Source organism: Pagrus major, chromosome 11 (assembly GCF_040436345.1).
Source record: "Pagrus major chromosome 11, Pma_NU_1.0".
NCBI lineage: Eukaryota > Metazoa > Chordata > Actinopteri > Spariformes > Sparidae > Pagrus > Pagrus major.
The window spans coordinates 20,135,366-20,156,682 of record NC_133225.1 but is presented as its reverse complement, the minus strand read 5'-3'; positions in this window follow the sequence as shown (position 1 = coordinate 20,156,682).

Here is a 21,317-nt window from a genome sequence, read left to right as displayed (position 1 = left end):
CTGTTATTACTGTATCTTACCCTCAGTTTGTTTTTTCCTGTCAACACATACATGCAGATACCTTTGATCTTCCCAGAAAAAACCACAGTCCTCTTCACTGAATATTTCCAGCGCACCAATTGAGGGGTAAATGACTTGCTCAAGGGCACTTCAATTATTTGTGTGGGCAAAAGAAAGCATGACTCACTCCCTCATTCACTTTTCCAGGGCACAATTTCCTATTGTACAATTTCCCAGCAGTTCTGCGGTTTTAAATTGAAAACCCTTATTCTCCAACCTTTGAGTTACCATCGCCTTTTCGTGCATCGCACACATGAATGGATAGTGTTAAAAAAATAACGTAAATCTTGCTGTTTGCACGAGCCCTTTACAGTTACAAATTATAACAGAGTGCACCAGCATAAGAGAAAAGCTCAGAAGAAACAGACGCTCACAGTGTTGAGTAAAGCATTAGTTTAATTACATCACAGCAAAGGCAAGGAAAGTAAAAAGTTTGGCACAGTCCTTAAATGAGTTTTCCAACGATGGCTCCTTTGCAAAGTTTTTTCTCTTGTTTTCTTAGTCTCTGTAGGTAATAGACCTGTCGCTGCAGTAATAATGATGAATCTCCTCTGTCTGCCCAGCATAGGATGGGAGATGGCCCCAAAATATGGATGCAAGCGGTTGGTGCTGCACTGGAACTGGGTTTAGATCAGAATGGAGGGACCACTAAGATTACGACCACTGCTTGGAGTTATAAATCAAAGGAAAACATGCCACTGGAAACTCTGCCACAGTTTAATATGAGATAATATTGGGAACGCATGGGCACCACATTGAAATTAGAGAGAATGTTGTTTAAAAAAGGACGAACATTCAATTAAATCCTTTTCTTCAGGCTCCTCTTCTAACAGTTCCTCCTAGAAGGCATCACGACAGCAGTGTTTGGGTGGTACCAGTCACACCTCCTCCCTTCTCTGTCCCAACAGCACAACACTTAATTACACCTCTGCCATTTTAATAGCTTCTGGGTAATGTATTTGATAGTGCAATTATTCCTTCTTGACAACATCACAATTCATTTAGGCTTTTTATTAGAGCAGAGGAATTCGTCATCCTTGGGGAAGCGTTGGAGAGGGAAAAAAAAAGACTTTAATAATCTGATCTCAGATCTATATGAATTGCACAGCTGTGTCTCATCCTCAACGCACAGTCCAAAGCGAGCTTTTCACATGGCCTCCACTGTAAATTCATGCCTCCCCTGCCGCAGTGAAGTGTCACCGGAGTTGGTGGTTTATGTCTTGAAAAACAAACGATTGATCTTTCGGAGTCGCATTGCGTGTGTGATTTCATCAGTGGAGCAGTAAGAGAAAGAAGGCGGACAGCAAAGGTGAAAGCAAAGTGGTTTGGAACATTAAGGCAAAGTGTGTGTCTAACTTCCATTACTTCACCGCTTTTGCTTGATGTATATAATTTAACACGATCCCCAAATGTCATTGATGCACAAAAAAAGCAAACTATTTTCTGCGACCACTTATTCTTTTCAGTGTTGAATGGTTATTTCTTTATTTATGACTTTTATTGACAGTACAAACGATTTTGCACCTTATGTGCTAGAAATGTAGATGACAAAATGCCAAATCTAATATTACTGCTTTCCATCTGGTCTAAGAAAACTACAGCTGGACTTAACAAACACGCTATGGGTTAAAGTTAAGTCTGGAATCAGCTGTAGACTTTAAGGTCAAAACAAAATAAATACTTACAGAATTATAGGAACACTAATGACTAACACCATCATGTCACCATGCATACATATAAGTGTTTTATGATCTGACGCTCTATTGGCAGGAAGACTTCTACAACTGTCTCAAATTAGTTTTAAACAACTAATCTATTTTATGACGTGGCAACAATGTGGTTGAGGTTTGGTTAGGTTTAGTCACAAAAACAACTTGGTCAGGAGTAGGGAAAGATCGTGTTTTGGGTTCGTCATCGTGGTTACCATAATAAACGCGTGGTTAGGGTAATGGAACGACAGCAGTCATGACTTAAAGAATAACAACATTGACTGTTGGTTAGAAATGGGAAATGAACAGCAGCCTCCTGTGTTAAAGTCTGATGTTTTGCTGACCCCTCAACCACCTCCCCATGCTGACTTTTAGCTCCATAGCAACCTCGGACAACTTCCTCTTTGGTGCCATCATAATTTCTACAGCAGCTAGCGAGCTTTGTCACTTCAACGTAAACATGTCATTTTGGGTCATGTACTGAAATGACTTGTGCAGTTGTGCTTCTTGAATGGAAAGTCTTGTTTACAGTCTTCTTTCTTTTGCTTCATATCATCTCTGTTCACTCTTTCATCACTGCCTCTTGCATTCGTATCCCCTTTTTCCTCTTCTCTCTTTCATCTTCCTGTTGTGCTGTGTAGTTCCCTCATTGCCTTTTCTCGCCTCTAAACAACCAGTCAAGTAGGCATATGTATTCTGCACCATCCCCTGCCGCTGGCTGACTTTTTGCTCTGTTAAACCCTACTGTAATGTGCTGACCCGGAACAGATGCAGTTGACCTATATACAGTAAGCTGTGAGTGAGCAGCTTCCATCTGCAAGAACAATCTGGTACTTTTGGGTCCTTTGAGCTCTGCTATCTCTCCCCCGCCTGCTCCTGGTGCTTTCACTACGCTTCACACTTTGGACACTGAACTACGGTTCAACTCCCAGAATTGGCTTTCCGGCTCTCTTATGGGATGATGCTGAATAGCCTTGGGGCTCGACCTTTCTGGCAGGCAGTGAACTGTCAAGTCTGGTTATGTTTTAGTGGTCCTGCGTCAGTGTGCAGCAAACTCCTCAGTGTGTTGATTGTGACATCGGCTGGCAGACACCCCAGGCCCTGGTGTCATTAGAGGTCTTCAGTGCTGACCTTTACAGCCAAATCATCCCAATGAAGATATTTGGCTTCTGAAAGAATCCTAATGAATTTGGCGTGTTAAGGTCCCAGGAAGCAGTTTCAAAAACAGTGGCTTACGCACAGTTGAGTCATTTCTGGTCAAACGCTTAGGGCACTTGAGTGATCATTAACCTTACCTTGCACAGCTTTCTTATTGCCTGCCTCAGGTCAATGAATAGGATAACTTGTGCCCCTTAGGCTACAGCAACGGAAGCCATTGAAATAAGGCAACTGTGTAAATGTTTGCAAAGCACTATTCTCCACAGTTCACAGATAACACACTCCCATCTGTTCCAGTGGTGAGTGAGATTGAGCTAACAAGCTAAACGCTGCCAGGCTTCAGTAGAGAAGATATGAGACACGATTAGCAAAATACCCTTCAAGCAAACGGCTCTGAAATCCAAACGATGGGTAAATTTGGACTTGACGCCAGATCAAAGGTGGGTTGGCCACTGCTTCATCGACTCCATGCTTGAGGCGGCTGCAGGTATGTTGGGAATTTTGCAGCCCTGTATAGTGAGCATGGTGAACACTGAAGCGTGACCTGGTTTTGTGATAGGATCTCTGTGTTCTTGGTGGGTAATTGGGCTCCGGGGCTACAGACAGACATAAAGACAAGAGAAAAGGTGCAGGTTGTCAGAAAACGTGGATGGCCAAAAGACAAGAGGGAAGCGTCAGACAAAGAGAAGTCATTTTGTGATAGGTTGATCTCTGAGAGAGCATCAGGGAGAGAGACAGGTGAGGAAGAGCCTCAAAACTCGACTTGGTTGTGTGTAGTAAAACTTTGTGCATCCCTCCAAGTATGTGAGAGAAAGTGAAAAAAGTCCATTAAAGTGTGTGTTTGAATGAGAAAGAAAGACTCAGAGATTGCTTTAGTTTAAAGTTTGAAGAAGTAGTTGCTGGAGCGAAAATGAACCGATGTGTCCAGTAAGTGCAGGGCTGCTTTCTCACACTTTCAATGTATGGCATCAATATTTCAGTCAGGCCCTTTCTCAAGGGCAATCCCGATGAAATCCAACTGGTAAAATAAATATCAGAACTGCACAGACACTCACACGTACCCACACATACAGGGGTGTAATGATTAATCAGAGCACCCAAGGTCTAACCTCAGTAACCCCAAGGCTGCGGCTACAGAGCCCCACATTAGGCATGCAGCCACATAACCTTGCACTTCAGCCATTCTCCCTCTCTTCCCACTCACCTGTCTTCCAGCAGCACCTGTTCTGCCTTCCTGGGCATTAATCGCTATTCTCATCATGCATCTTTCCCTCCCGAGTCACCTCACAACCTCCCATATGTGCTTGTGTGAATGTGTATTAATATATGTGTGCAGCAGGAATAGACCAGGGGGGGGCTAAGGCGTGTTTACAGCTTTCCTCTAGGCTCGTTTAAAAAGGAGTTTCGCCTCCAATCTAATCTCCATCTAATATTGCTAGGGTGGCCGCCCGCCTACATAATCTTGCATAGCTGCAGTGCCCATATGGCCCAAAGGGAACTCTCATTGTTTTATTACAGATCAGGCAATCTGGGCCCTCCATCTCTGGCTCTTGTAATAGCCTGTCCTTGGGTGTTTTTTTTATGGCAGGTTACCCCATTCAATCAACCACACCACAAAGGCCCCATTGCAGCACAAATTGGAGGGAAGGGTGAATGTTAATTGCTCATTAATATGGTATATTCAAATCTTCCAGGAATGAATATGGGTTTCTGAATACTAGACAAGAGGAAACATACAGGAGCAGAAAACTCAACAGTTGACAAAACCAGGTAATGTGTAACAATCCAAGTATTACATCTTGGAGTGGGCAAGCGCCCAACTGCAATCTCCAACTGGTTATTTTATCATTGTGAGGCATTAGGTCTGTCATCCCATTGGCCAATATATGCCTTGGCATGATTCCAAACCTGATATGCTGACAGTGAGCTGGTCTAAGGGCTCCCATTCGCTGCTATTTAGATAGTAGTCTGCCTAGCAGGTCTGGCCTTTTCACCTGAGGATCTCACTGTCAAGGCCAGTCCACCTCCAGCCACAGGTGGCTGTAGTGAGAGACATGCAGGAGAAAAGAGGACAAGGAGGACGAGGGGCAGCGGAGTGAAGGTTGTTTAAGAATGCCGCTCAGGTTTTCAATTGGTGCAGGGAGGGGCCTCTTTGGGATGACAGAGTGTCTGGCCAATCTGGCGGGAAAGCCAACCCAAATGTGGGGATGGGATGGTTGCCGGGGTGCTGTGGGAGGATGCGAGTGATGGATGGTGGTTGTTAGACGCAGTAATTGTGTTCAGGTAATTGACCCCGCTCCCTCCCCCTTTCTCGCACTCCTGCCGGTGAGCCAAGCACTCCATCTCTCTTTCACTTGTGTTCCACAGATGGGAGAAAACATCAGCAAAGAGAGGCCATTCCAAGTCTTGGCAGCCAACTTGTTTAGGATTTTCAAGCTTTCACTTTAGTTCTCTGGTGGCTGATTCTTCTTCTCATCTCATTTCAGATTAAACAATTATCGAATGCTTTTTTATATTTTAAACACTGTTATCAAGAACGACTGAAGATGAATGCAACAGTAAAAATAGCCCAATATGCAGCATCAGATAACTCTAATGAGGGAAGTCTCTGAAATAATATCTTTGCCAGTAAAATAAATAATAAATAGTACCATTAAAAACAAAGGCAGCCCAGATATTAGAAATGGAGAGAAAAACAATCAAAGAAGTGCTTGAAACTGAAATAAAAGGCAAGCATTTACATAAAAACCTTTCTGCCTTTAGTCATTTAGAGGAAATCAACACTTACAACTTGTAGAAAAACAGATTTAAGGAAAGTACCAGAAATCTCTTTGTTGAGATGAATTTGATGTGAGAATATGTTTATGATCAGTGTCTAAAACATTGATCATTAACAACAAGTTTTGGTATCCCATCCTAAAACTTCTTTTCTGAAGGCTTCTTGTCAGACTTACTATCTAGATGTTCCAATATCATGAAGAAGTCCCTAAACATTTTCCTTTCACAGTAGCCATAAGAAAATGCAATTAGGCACATTTGTTTTTCAGTGGTGTGTTATAGCAGCCAAGTCACTTCAATCTGCTAGACTTTGAAATTACATGCAGTACATATGCTAACATCCAATATTGTGTGCAGGTGATACACAATCCTTCCCATTAAGTTGGGTGTAAAGTAGATGCGTCCAAATACCACACATAAACAATGTCAGGTGACAAAGTATAAAGAGCGAGAAAGTCCGAGCTGGGTGGAGGTTGGGGTCGATGGAAGGGTGTTTGTGTCCCTCACAAAACCAAAAGTCAATGCTGACTTGTTTTCACTTGTGTCTGTAATGTAATGGTAGTAATATATTAAACTATGTTCATGTATGTAATGCCATTTTTTCCTTCTTCTAACCTACTAGTTTTGTTGCCTAAACCTAACCAAATTGCAACCCTTATGTGTTTGTCACCATGACAACAAAGGTCACCTGACTATGGATCTGCTCTCCACACAAGTTAATGGGAAGGACTGGCGTATCACCTGCACGCAAAATTGAACATATACACTGCATGTTATTTGTATGCAGGTTGATCAGACCTGCTACGATATAGACATTCCCCAGAATTAACAAGGTAGTTTTTATGTTTGCAAAACAAGTTCGCCCTAACACTATTTTGCAGGGGCGCCGTTGCTGCATCACAGGTTTAGTGCTGTCCAAGTCAACTGTGATTGGCTTAAAGTTACACAGACAAGCCAGATGTTTGTCCCCTTACAGCAGAACAATAATGGGTGAAGCCACACCTTTCTCCAGTGCTTACACAGTGCTGTGGGGATAGGTATGGTTATGTGAGACTAGAGTACTAACAAAGGGTGGATTGTATTGCTTCTAATGTTGGCGTAAATCTAAGTTGGCTCTTCTTGAAAGCTATGTAATTTAAGCCATTTTCACATTTATAGACCCCCTTAATATGTTTTGTATAACCACACATCAGCCTATTTCTACTGGCATGTAAATGCTAAAAGCCAGTTAGGACCGCAGCACATCCTCATCTTTAAAGCCAATCAACACCCAACCCATCCTACCCCACCCCAGCCACTCCACCCTCAAGTGCCAGTGGAGCAGTGACTAAAACGGAGAGGGATTGTCATGGCTTAATATGGAGGAGGTGATGATGTACTTCCCTCTTCATGCATCAGCAGATTATGGCAGCATTCATCACTGGTCCCAGACCCTGTGCTAATAATCAGCTGGGTATATCTCAATCTACAACCTCTGATTTATACTGAGCTGTGCAGCCGGGTGACAAGTTTTTAAACGGAGCAGCACAATGTAAATCACAACCTCGCTGAGTGTCGAGTCAACGCTTCGTACTGAGAGATGTGAGTGGAAGAGAGGCAAACAAACACTTCTCTGTGGAGTAATATTTGCAGTACAAACCCCCCAAATTGTGTGTGCTGCTGCAGATTTCAGTGCGGTATCCATATGTCAGAATTTATTATAAATTACATGCTTTGATTTTAGGTTTTTACACCAGAAATTTTACTTCTATATGAATAAACCCCCATGTGCACAAGCTCACTTTGAGCTGACACACTGAAGTTTGATTCTTTCTAAATGCCTATTCACAACTAATCAACTTTAAAGCTTCACATCAGTCACAACTGACTCCAGGTGATGTCATTATGTTGATGCTAAACATGTTGCTCATGAGGTTTTTCTTTTCTTTTTTTTTTTTTTTAACAATCACTTTAACTACACCCTTCAATCTCACCTTTTAGGACCAGGCAGTAAAGAAGGCCAATGTCACCCCCCTAACACAGCCCATAAACTACTCTTCCCCAACTTTCCAATTCATGGGTCTGTTGGACCTGAAGCGTGATGACATCACCTTTTCTCATCCAGTCACGGTAGCAGGTGATGCTCTGTTTTCTTCGACCTTGCTTGCACTGATTCACAGTCTCGACGGTGATAAGTAAGTGGGTGTGTAATGTCAATGACTTCTAGCAGTTTCTTATTCTCCTGCTTTAGAGCAGTAGTTGAAGGAGATTTGAGGTGCAACTTGAAGGAGTGAAATCCTCTACTCACTAAAAATGTCTCTCAAATCACCTGATTTAATACAATTCTCAAAATTAGATGGTTTGTTTAGGAAACAAGTGTAATAATCTGAATTCTGCAATCTTTTAATAGAAAAATTAAGATTTAAACATTGAATATTTGATTAAATTATCTTATTATAGCCAGCATTTTGCCAGAATAAGTAATGTTTTAAATGAGGTGAGCTCTGAGACGCACCTGAAGGGCAATGACACCCATCACTTAGTTTTCTCCGTGTGCGTGAGGCCATGTCTCAAGGGTTCTCTTATGAGGCTTAAACAATTATAGCCCGTTCAGTGGCCTTTTACACCCCTGGCTTAATCCAAAAATGGAAGTGCATGGAATTGTGAAATGACAAATGGCCTATTTGCTGCCTTCACCAATTGAATTGACCTGAGAGGAGACTGACCTAACGAGAGTATCCCTCAGCTGAATTGAAATACTGTATGATTAACATCAAATCGGGAGAAAGTTGGCAATAATCAAAGACAGATAAATCTGGACTCTCTTTCTCCAAGGTCAAATGCCTCATATTTGCTCCACCCGGTAATAATGTGACATTCAACTCCACATATTGCTATCTTCTCTCCTCCATTTTCCTCAGCACTTGGTCCATCTCAGCACCTCTAAATGAGGTCACATTAAAGACGCCACTACAGATTCTCCGAGACAAAGTGAAATTCAATGAAACCCTGTGGAAATAACATTCAGCAGCTCTGTATGTAACAAGCTTTTTATCCACATTCCCACCACTGCCTCAAATCCAATCTGTGCCCCGCAACACATCTTTACACTATCCCAGGTGTATTAAATAGAAATCAGGGCTTGGTTACAGGCCCTGTAATGATCTTTTGGGCCAGCTAATATCTGACAGTTTATCCAGGCAGGCCGCCACGATGGACTTTCTTCCATCTGACATTGCTGTGACTCCATTAGCCAAAGTGTTGGAAGTAAATGATGGTAGGCAGTGCTTGGCAGTGTCAGCGCTCGCTCAGATCAGCCGGCCTCTATTGATTCAATCACAGAATAAAGGATGGAGCAGGGAACAGGCACCCCAGGTGCATTTCATCCAACCAAGCCACACTCTGTCTTATAAACATTGGCACATTGCAACTTAGGGAGCCATTTATTCCCAACTCTGCCTCGGTCAAGTGTGTATGGCATATTACACAGCTGCACCAGCATGCGGCTGCAACACAAGGCCACAGATTAGGTCAGATACGCAAATTATGTCCACAAAAATAGAGTACACCATAAAAGACATAGACACACACATCTCCCTTCCCATAAACATAAACCTAAACAAAAGAGATTGCAAGACTTTTAGATTGATCACAAAACACAGACTACGAACACAAAATACCCTAGCATTTAAAATGTGCTTGACCATCTGTTTACTATTTTATTTCCTGAGCACCTGAATGCATCTCACCTCTATGCCCCGCTTGAAATCAATTCTATTACCACAGTGAATTACCACACAGCCTTTTTCTGGCCCAGGGAATAAGAAAAAAGACAGCGGCTGAGAGAAATAGAAACACAAAGACAGTCTTTCAAATGAGCATGTTTACAGCACAGAGGGGTCCCACAGCGTTTCTTTGAACGATGGTCTAAATCGCCCGCTGTCTACTGCTGTCTGCTTTTAATCTCTAACATTTTAAATGCTATAAAGATTTGTTGAGAAGTGGCAGCCATGAAATGCATCCTTTTATTTCAGCATATATCATGTTCTAATGATCGACTTCGACTAAATAAAAATGGTAATATTATTCTCAGTCACAGAGAAAAAAACCCGAAAAAAGTCTCATCCACACACCATTCTCTGAGAAAGTGAAAGCAGCAAATCAAACAATATAAATGAATGATTTACAAAGTACATGGGAGTTGTAAGCAGTGGTTTCAATCTAATATTATGAGTTAGGAAAAAGACATTTGTTCTTGTATGCAAGCGTACTTTTCTTTTACAGTTATGATGAAATGCAGAATTGCCTCTCTGCTTTTCCATGTGTTGCAGCCCCTCTCAGACTTGAACAGATGCAGACTAAATTTCAGAGGCTAACCAGTGAGGCTCCGCTCCAAAATGCAGCAGACGTGCAACAGTAAGTAAATTGGGCCAAATAAGTCAGTGGCATGCTTATTATTTGATGAACGGCACTTAAACTGGCCATTAGCCACAGCTAAAGAGTTCCCATCACAACAGTTACCTCAATGTTGGTCTGCTATTACTGGCATCTCACAGGCGTTGCACTGTTGTACACAGTTGCATACCCTCACATACCCTCTATAGCTCTACTTGCTCTTCCTCGTGGGAGTCATGGAATAAAATTGGCAGGACATGTCTTCTAAATGTTCCTCTTTGTACACACACTGCAGCATCCCACACTTTGTTTGTAACACACACTGTCCAAACCTAAAGCTCTAACCGCATCCTCAAGTGCTCTCCTCTTCGCACAACGTGTTCTGTGTCATGAATAGGATGAGGGTGGAAAGGTCGAAAGGTTACGGTAGCATGTTTACATTCAGGCCCATACTCAAATCCCTTTCGTCCTGTTGGGGCTGTAGGTCGTTTCCTAATGTTTTGGTGCAGAGCAACTTTGCACTCTCCTTGGCTTCCTGTTTTCATTGAACTCTGCCTCCACTCATTCTCTCGAGCCTTCTGAAGGACTTCCTCCTGTCTTTCTTTTCTCAGCGGGGGATCCAGCTTCAAGGGAACCACCGTATATGAAAGTACAAGTGTGGGCTTTACGTATAGCTCGGAGTGAGGTGACAAAATGCTTTAAGAATCTGTCCTGTAAGAGAAACATTTGCTCACTAGCAACCTCATGACCCCCTCACGGATAGAAGTTTGTTTTGTGCCAAGGGAGGCAGGACAGGTCTCACTTATTTCCTCCTCAACGGTCAAGTATCTTGATGAAGTATCCCCTGGCAATTCTCTGAACCCCTCTCTGCTCTCTCATCAAGACTTTCAGAGGATAAAAGCCTCTGCTAAATAGGTTTGCTTGGGGACAAGTGCTGGAAAAAGCCCCACAGACCCAGAGTTTATCTAAAGAGGGAACGTTATCTGTCAGGAGAGAGACAGTCATTTCTAACTGTACATTTAGATCCAAATAACTGCTTTACCATAAGACATGTGGGCTCTTTCTTGGATGGCAGCATGCACTCATGATTGACATGATTGTTTTACAGTCAAATATGACGGGGTAAGATGATAAAAAACACAAAACACATGTGGATAATATCCTTCATTTATCTCACTGACTCAGTTCACTGATTCTCACAGTTGCAGTAGAATAAGGGTTTGTCTGGTTTGCATGTTTTTACATCTCTAAAAAACAGATCTCTATCCGTCTGAATCTACAAGGGACACGTCACTCAGCTGCTACGGTTTCACAAACACATTCTAGCTGCTCACAAGAGAAATTAGTGGAATTTATGTGTCACTTCCTTTTTTATTAACAATTATTTACATTAAGTCCATGTAAGCTCATTTATTTACCAATGATACGTTGACTGCATTGGCCTGGACTTTAACAGGTGGCCAGGATACACTAGTTGTGTCGAATAAAATCATTCATGTGATCTCTTAGAGAATATAGAGTGAAACCTGCATATCTGAAGGTTCATGCAGTAATAACTTCAGAATCCAAATTGCAGCATGCCTGGCAAATTATCTCGATTCACTGGGGAACACCAGAATTGATTACCATTGATGAGACCTGTGTTTATTTGCCGTCCGTAAAGACTGCTGCATAAAGGCATTGTGCTGGAAAAATATTTAGCTTTGGTTTCTTCTTACACAATGAGTAAATGAATGAATAAGCAATCACAATCCAATTTTTTAACACTCGGACCGTAACGCAGCAGTAGTAATGTAGTGCTCAACAGAAAGCGATGCAATTAACACCATACAAATATATTTCCTTTTGGTCAAGAGAATCTGAGCGCACTTCCTGCCTCAGCAGGATGAAATCTCGAAGACACAGAGGACACAACAACAAGCTGAAGCAAGCCAGCCAGTTAGGTCACTGGCAGCTTCGCCGGGCATGGCTTAGCTCTACCTGATGCCTGACGCAGCATTATCAGCATGGACACATTGGTTGGGCACTATTCCTGCTGTTCCCAGCTGTGCCAGCGCTGGTCTCACCTCTGCCAGGCGGCTCCAGCACCTGCTGAAGCTCCTGTACCACTTCACAGGACAAAGCCGCACACTGAGAAATAGGTTTGATACGACTGGAAAGGAAAGGAGACAGATACCAGGGAGGACACAGAAGTTTGGGGCGTGTTATTTACTCTTCAGCTATGTAGGGTGGTGAACACTTGTTTGTTTATGACTTCTGTGAAAGCGCTGTGTGTGTCATTGGCAAAAAGCCTGCCAGACGGATCGATGATGAGGAGCTGCTGCAGCTGCAGACACACTAGACATGCCCCGATTTAATTTTCCTGCTCTGCCTGGATGAGGCTAACACTTCTGATGCCACTGCACGTGAAGCGAATCACATATACTCCCTCCTGGATCAGTGGTATTATTTAATAATTTAATGATATTGATCAGAAGATTGCAGCTCATGGGTGAGTAAATGCTCGTAAACGTTAATGTCAATTAGATAGAGAAGCCCTTTTAACACAAGGTTACAGCTGATCTGACAGTCAGGGCTCACTTTAGCAGAAATAAATATGAGGTTTCGTTGCTGCTCTTTTGTTTTCCTTTAGGTTATTTTCTCAATCAAAGGGTACAAAAATGAAAAAAAGGGAAGTAGTACAAGCTGTGAAGGTGATACAAAGCAACTCCCCTAGGTTCATGAAATAACTTTAAAGATGCTATAAAACAAAAGCCGACAGAAAAATTCCCTGAGTTGAAACAATGGTTTCAAGCACCATTTCTAAAACTAATGGTCCTCACAACCCCCCCCATCCTTTTCAAAGTGGGTCTCTACTAGAAAAAGAGAAAGGAAACAACTAAAGTTCTGTGAAAATTGAATGTTTCTGGTGTAAAAGCACAGATAATATGCAGTTACTTCTCTAGACATTTGTTCATCTTTTTTGCTCCACATGATTACACCATTAATTCCCTGAAGCTTGGATAAAAACAGAAAAAACTCAAGAGGAGAAAAAGATGCTAGTGGGATACACAGCGAGCTCAGATTCCCATATTAAGCATCTATTTTTAGACTGTATGAAAGAGATCCGCCTCTAGCGACTGTAAAACGGCACAATAAAACTTTGGAATAGAAATAAATATAGAGAAAGAGTATAGGAGCAAGTAAGCACTATCCTGCAAATACCCACAGCAGAGAGTAATTGGTATATTGAGAGGGTTTAGAAACCGAAGCCAGGCTTTTACACTTCAATAAAGACATTCACGAACCCGACTTTTCCTGTAGGCAAAGGTTTAATAGCCTGGAGTGCTTTCCTTTCAGGTGAATGCGCTTGTTCTAACAGGTGCTTAATAATAGAGGGGGAATGCGGTAGAAATGGGGATACAAGCCTGAGCCACTGTAAGCAGGTACACGAAACACAATAGGATTAGAGAGTAGATTGATCCTGGCTTTGTGCGCTGTCGTTTGGCCAGATTACCACAGCCACCGTTTTATTGTGTGGAAATTGGACCGAAATTTGTTTTCAATTTGCCTACTGCTTGAATTGCATTTGGGCATGCCTGTTTTCTCTGTGTGTCTGTGTGCGACACAGAGGAGAGGTGTGGAGAGGAGAAAAGTGGCGTGCTGTGCACTCTACAATTTCACAGGATTAACCCGTTTCCCTCAGATAATTGTGTCGCTAGTGACACTGAATCAACTGTATTCCTTTGAAAGGCTGACATGAAACAGTGAGACTTGCAGAGCTGCACCAACCTAGGCACGCAAGCTCGCTCCAGCTCGTGTTGAATATGAGTGTGTGCGATTCTAAACGAGGTCCATAAGACCCAGCTGTAACACTGAACATTTTCAGGTGCAGAGTGGAGCCTGAATCGATTGTGCACAGACTGAGAGCAGGTCACTGCAGCAGTTCATTATTATTATTTACTGCCACTTCCTTGCGGTGCTGCCACAGCATGTATGCACAAATAAGAATCCAATTACAGTCACATGCAATTTCAACACACTGCGACTTTCTCTTAACAGCACATGCTGCATTTTTGGGGACTTTTGCACAACTGATTTAGATTGAACTTTAATCCCAGAAATCATTTTACAAAGTGTCAATGACTCCAGACAACAACACATTTACCAATCTGGATGTTTGTGATACTTGGAATAACTTGGGTCTCACTTGGAATTATATTCTTATTGGACAGTTCAACCACACTTAGGATGGTATGTTCAGTGCCTTTTATGTAGAAGCTGTAGGTTATCCATCACTGTGTAGGTCAGCAGTGAGTGAATAAACATGTAGTCTGGCAGACTTTCACACAGTAGACTAGGCTAAATGTATCAGACCAACAACTTTTTAAAATCTTAGTCTGAATTCATTTTTTTATCGTGACCATCTTTTCCCAACCTTAATTCTCTACACATGTCAAGGCTAAAATTTTCTAATGTGTGTCTATAGTGGTTTTGCAGAAAACAGTGTTCTACACAGTGAAGCTGTGATGTTGAACTCAGAAAAAGAAGAAAAACACATTTTTGACCTGTTGCTTTATTTTAAAGTGCTGATGGAAAGAATTTTTATGGGATTATAACATTTTTTATAACAGTTGACACCATTTCAAAAATTAAGTGTTGATTGTAGTCTATTACCCCCTTTCACACTGGCCAAAAAACCCACTTGCGCACACAAACATCTGGCTTTTGTGTGCAATATGAATGTAAATTATTGGGATTCACTTCCGGGTCAATTAACCCTGCAGCAGTCACAGGTATTTACCGCCTCTGGCTCAGCTTGGCTGTGACGGGAACACAACACCAGGGTAAACGGCGTTAATTTACTCTCCTTTTCAGGCGCAATGCTATGACCTATGTTGAAGTAAAGGCTGCTAACATGTTAATATCCTTCCATCCGTCTCTGTCAAACAGAAAGGCTCGTCCACTGGCAATGTGTGTTGATTGAGTAAATTGCTGATTATAAGCGGGTTTACCCATGTTTAAAAAACCTGCGCATACATGCTAAGTAAGGTGTCATTCTGCTACAGTGTCACCAGACATTTAATATTCACATTGTAGCTTTGACCATGTGAATGTAGCTGGCATACACTGATATTGTACAAAAAAATACTTTAAAAACCTTGGCAGTAAATGTTCAAAAAATGACATTGACCATGTATCCTGACCTTTCTGCCTGGTTAGTGTCGAGCCTGCCAATGGATTTTGTGTGAGAGACAGTTTAGATTTTCTGCTTATGTTTCAGGGATACTGAGGATTTGACTATCCTGAACACCAGAATTTCATTTTGGCAGATAGAGCTGATCTACAGCATATCAATTAGGGGAGATAAGCCTCTAATCTCAGTTGCAGCCTCACTTCATGATTAGACTGATAAGACAGCTGTATTATTACATAAAAATCTTTCCTGGCTCAACTTAACCCGCACTCAACCCCCTTTACATTCAACGATTTTACTCCTTTAATGTGCAGGAGTCGTACTGTGTATTGAAAAGGCTCAGCGTGCTGCACGTATCCATCCAGTTTTACCCCATTTGTTGTTATTATTTGAATTGCATTGGACTGTGGTGACTGTGAATTGGAAATGGGAGGGCGAAGCGGAGACCACCTCAGTCCCAGTATTTTAGGCACAGTTCTGCCTCAGTGAGCCAGGCTGATTGGGATGCAGCAGGGTCTCTCCCTTTCTCTCCCTCCTGCTTTCTCTCCGCGTCTCTCGTTCTGCTCGGTCTGAAACAGACATTCTGATGAAAAACAGAGGGGGCCAAAATGTTTGTGAAGGCAGGGCACATGCAGGAACACACACACACACTCACAGAGAACATATGACTTGTTTTGTGCATTGCATACACAAATGTGCGTTCAGTGGAGCTGCAAGCCATCCCGGAATTTCAATACTGCTCCAGTACAATATTTACTTAAGCATACGTTCAGTAACAGCATTATCAAATGAAATGTGCAAGTTGAAATGTCATTCCAGCTTCGCTGTCAGATCTAGCCAGCAGCAAGAAACAGGAGAGGGAGAATGTGGAGGAAGTCTTAATAGACGAGAGCTTCAGTCTGGAACTTGTCAGTGAACTGCAGGAACAGCTCAAAACATGACAACATTGTCAAACCGTCCACCACATCCTAGAACAGGTACTAACACACGGTACCGGACTGCAGGTGAATGAAAATCAGAGTAGACGATAAGCCAGTAAAGCCTCTGGGATACATATCTGTGAATCCAATTAGTCCAGGTGAAGGTGAAAACACAGCGAGCGAAAATGAGGATTTATTATTACAGTATATATTAATATGAAGTGTTTTGCCCTTTGTTATTGTTAGAGGACACAATACATGTATGTCAGAGTGGGTAAATATTTTTGTGTGGTAAAAAAATTTTTTAAAAAAGATCCCAGGCCCTTGCCATACTTGTTAATTGACGTAGGGTCCTGATTCCTTAATGTGATGACATGAACAAAGTGAAACAGCCATAAGATCCTGGGCCTCTAGACAAATTGTAATACCAGTGACAGAATGTAACTAAGTACATTTACTCAAGTATTGTACTTAGGTAAAATTTTGACATACTCGAACTTCACTTGAGTATTTCCATTTTCTACTAATTAACACTTCCACTCCACTACATGTCAGAGGCAAATACTATAGTTTTTACTCCATTACATTGGTCTGGCAGGTTTAGTTACTTTCCAGATTACAGTTTGTTCTCCCTTTCCTGTCCAGTGAAAACCATGTATCTTGAATTGTGCAGCCATGGAATTTAACTAAGTATATTTACTCAAGTACTGGACGTAAGTACAAAGTCGAAGTAATTTTACTTGAGTACTTCCATTTTATGACACTTTATACTTTTACTCCACTACATCTAAAAGTAAGTTTTGTACTGTTTACTCCACTGCATTCTTCACCGTGTTTTTCATACCCTTCCTGTCCTGTCTTTCTGTTACTTTGTACTTCCACTCCATCACATTTTAAAGACAAATATTGTACTTTTTACTACACTGCATTTATTTGAAAGCTTTAGTTACTAGGTTCTTTGAAGATTACATACTGCATCAGAGCCAAAGTAGCACATTATTAAATGAATTTATTTGATGGACAATCAGATGAAACATCGCTGAATGCTGATTAACTGACCTGATAATCAGTCGACCCATACATTTAATATCAGTTATTTTAAGACTTTTACCCGAGTAACTTTGGAAGAGAGTTGCATAGTTTTCATTTCCCATCTGTTTTTACTTAATGGACACATTGTTTTCCACTTCCTCCTTTGGTACCTAGAAACTCCAGTTGTTAAAGTTAACACTGGTATTGAAGCAGAACATGACGACCACTGTGACAGCAGGTACACATCCAAGAGCAAATATTAAATCAATAACTCACGTACACACACTGGTGAAGCCCTCAAACTGGCCTCATCGCCTGCAGCATCGCTTTTTCTATTAGACCATCTTAACACTGGCTGCCTGGCTGTTTTCTTGTCTTGCCCTTAAAGCTTAATATCAGTCTGCCCTGTCTTCTGATTGCACATTTCATTTAAAGCCTTACTGAACAGTGGAGTCACCAACCTGTGGCCAAAGAATGAAGTGGGATTAAATGGAGTAAAGATTGCCTCTGTGCGCTGCATGTCTATACACCTTTGCCTACAGCTTCAGTGACATTTATCCAGTGTTCAGAATCAGCGAGGGCTGATTGTGCTGTCTTGATGATATATGTTGATGGAGACCAAGTCATGTTCATTTGCATTTCTTTTTTTTCTGACTCCGCTGACTTTGTTTCCAATTTTTTTTTAAGTGTTTTGTGCCTCACTTTGGCTTCTGAGATGAGCAGCAGCTCCCCCACCGCCCCCCAACGTCTTCTTGATCTTTAAACCCTCACGTCTAAACATTTGTCCGGAGTCAGCCAGGCATATGGTGAAGATTAACCACACATTGTTCTGTTTCTGTTTGTGTATGACTCTCTGTAGCTTGTACGTTGGGGAGAACAAAACACCATCTGAGCATGTCCAGGATTATCATCATCTCCATGGCGACTGCCTCCTCCACCTCCTGCTCTTGCTCTCCTCTCTCTCCCTCTGTGTGGGTAATCTGTGGCGTTCGCTCTGCGGCGCCCACTCATTCATCTCCCATCCCTGCCACAAAATCTGAATTCTGAAATTGCAAAAGGAGTAATAAACAAGATTGACTGCAGCTCTCCCTATTGATCGCTGCTCCGATGTGCTCACATGATTTGTAATATCCCCCCAAACCTTCCCTTCCTCCAACAATAGCACCCGATGGCCAGGCCACACAGAGACAAGGCAAATTATGATGGGACAGGAATCAATTTCTACTAGATTAAGCTCCTTGTTCTACCGTGGCCATAGGGCTTTAGAAGTGAAAGGAAGCATGTACTCAGAAAAAGATGCTTGTAAAAGATATAAAACCCAGAAGAGAAACCCTCCATTATGCTTTTCATCTCAAGGTGATTGTATCAGACACCAGCATGCTGCAACCGGCTGGCAGTCAGATTCTCGCTCTCATCTCATCTCATATCAACAAAAGTTTTCAAAATGCCAACATCGGTTCTTAATGTCTTTAGTTGTTCTTTACTTCTGCTCTTATCTTCCTGGTGTCCTCACAGGACATAAGATTAAGTCTACAAGGGAAATGTGCCGTAGAGCAAAGTTCAAAAGAAACAAACTGATGAAAAAGAACTTAAAGGCTTGAAATTCATCAGAAGGCTTTTTCTCTCAAAAACTGTCTGAACATGACTCGAAACTTCAGCAACCAAATACACTGTTGAGTTGAATGTTGCAGTCGTTGTCTTTGATGGGAAACTGCCTCACTGTGTGGCTCTTTTTGTTGGCCTTTGATAGATATTTTACTGAACAAGTTGCCCCTCACGTGAACTTCATTTCTCAAACAGCCAGTCCTCACCAGAAAACAACCATGTAGGTCGTCTGTGAAAGCAGATTTTTTATTACCCATATTTACATTTATTGTTAGGCGGTGACCTTGAGAAGGGTTGTAAATATGACGGGATGATGTTTAAAGACAGGGGCGTGTCCAGACTTTTTTCCAGACCAGGTGGGGCACCCACTTGTGCGCACATGCACACAAACCGGAATAGCATAAATTGTTCTATTTCCCATATCTACTTTAATTACCAACATTACTGGTTTACTTTTTTTTTTAACATTACATTCATTTAGCTGACGTGTTTGTCCAAAGCTACTTACAGTAAGTGCTTTTAAAAGATTTAAAGAAATATTTATGATCACAACACAGCATCGACACACCATAAATAAATACTTCCATTCTTTGGTCTTCGAGGCCTCAAAAACAAATTGTACTACCAAAAGGACGCTGCATACTAAAGAAAACAATGCACATTCAAAAATTCTCTTCAATCAGTTGGTTAGGATAATGGGGTGGCACTAGGGGTGGCCAATCAGAACTTCAGAGGTGGGCAGTGCCACCCCAGGCCCCCCTTCTGGACCCGCCCCTGTATAAAGAGCAACAAAGTCCTCATTTGGAGGAGGTTAGGGTGGATGGACAACCCAGAATCTCACCCAGGAGAATGCTGTTCGGGTCCCATGTGAAACTAAAAGTTGACTAATTTAAACTTACTTAACAAACTTTACTTAGTTACACATGTAATGTAACTTAAGTTACGTAGCTAATGTACTTATTTTAACCAAACCATGACCTTTCCCTAAAGCTAAGCAAACTGTTATCACCAGATAACAATAAAGGTCTGATACACCTGTCACTGTTACTCTCAAGTGGTCACATATGCTTTGGGGTCACTGGCAATCAACCTATTCAGTAGTTAAGGTATGAGTACATGATGTTGAAAAACTGTGTTATCCTTAATGTAACTGAGATCAGACTGTAGCGTGTGAACAAGCGGGAGCTTGAGTCCCCTTGTCACATTTTTCAGATGTGTGCACTGACATGTGACCAACTCCCGTTTGATACAGTGTGTGGTGACAATTTGGTTCTTGCCAGCGACTGAAGAGTTTGATTTGTTATTCACTGATAACAATGTGTGTGTGCATTCAGCATAATCGCTGCTGTACGTGAACAGAGAAGCGAAAGAAGCCGGGTGGGGGGGATTCATTTTCAAGTCCGATTTTCACAGTACACCACCAATAAGATGCAGGGTCCCACTTTCTTTCCCTCCTTCTCTTTCTCGTTGCTATGCTTCCGCTCCTCTTATTACCATGTTTACAACTTGTTGGCACCCTGAACGCTGTGTTGGCTTTGGCCGCTGCGCACAGAAAATAAAGGAAAGGAATTTTGAAAACATGTCAGTGAGCGCGCTGATATAAGAGGATCAGACATGCAAGAGTGGAATTGGGCCCTTAAGTGTTCCAAAAGAGAATAAAGGGCGAATTATCATTTAATCCCACCCTGGTCAGTACAAGGAGGGGGATGAGAGGAGAGAAGAAGGATTCATTTGTTCCACAAAAGGATGTGAGATACTGGGAATGGTGTCAGACAAAGGTTTGTGGCGTGGGAGGATGAGGAAGATGGTGGTGGAGGGTCAACTAGTGAACAGCAGCGGGCCCACTCAGGCAGAACAGGTAGAAAAGTTCGTCTTTGCTAACATCTCTTAAAAGAGAGAAATGTTTTTGCAAACCCCAGATGTACGTGTCATAGGCCATGTACCATATTGACATGTGAACAAAACGTGCCATACCACGTTCGCACTACGTATTTATTTCCTGACTTTCACGTCGTGAGGTGGAGGAGATGGTGGTGGAGTTACAGGTGACGAGGCTGCCAAATGTGCAACCACAGTCCGAGTCCATGCTTTCGGCATTTGTAATTGCAAAACCACTGGGTATTTTTTAAGGAGAACTAGGGACAATTCCCAGCCGTGCATGTTGCAACCAAAACTGGATATTTTTCAGGGGAAGTTGGACCACTATCAGCTGCGTATGTGGCAACCAAAACAGGTATTTTAAGCCAAACCATAATGTTTTCCTTACGCTCAACAAGTGCTTTTTGTGTCTAAACCTAACCAGAGCATAAGCACAGCACTGTGACAAGAGGGAAACAGAAAATGTAAACTAAATGTAAAGTTGCAAATATAGAAGTGCAAAGTTTGAACTATATCTATGGTTTTGCAGAAACATACTCAGCTAACATTTACTCTGCCAATTGGTTTGGGCAATGGCATGGAAAAGGGCCAAACAGCAAAAATATGATGAAAAACTGGACAGAAAAG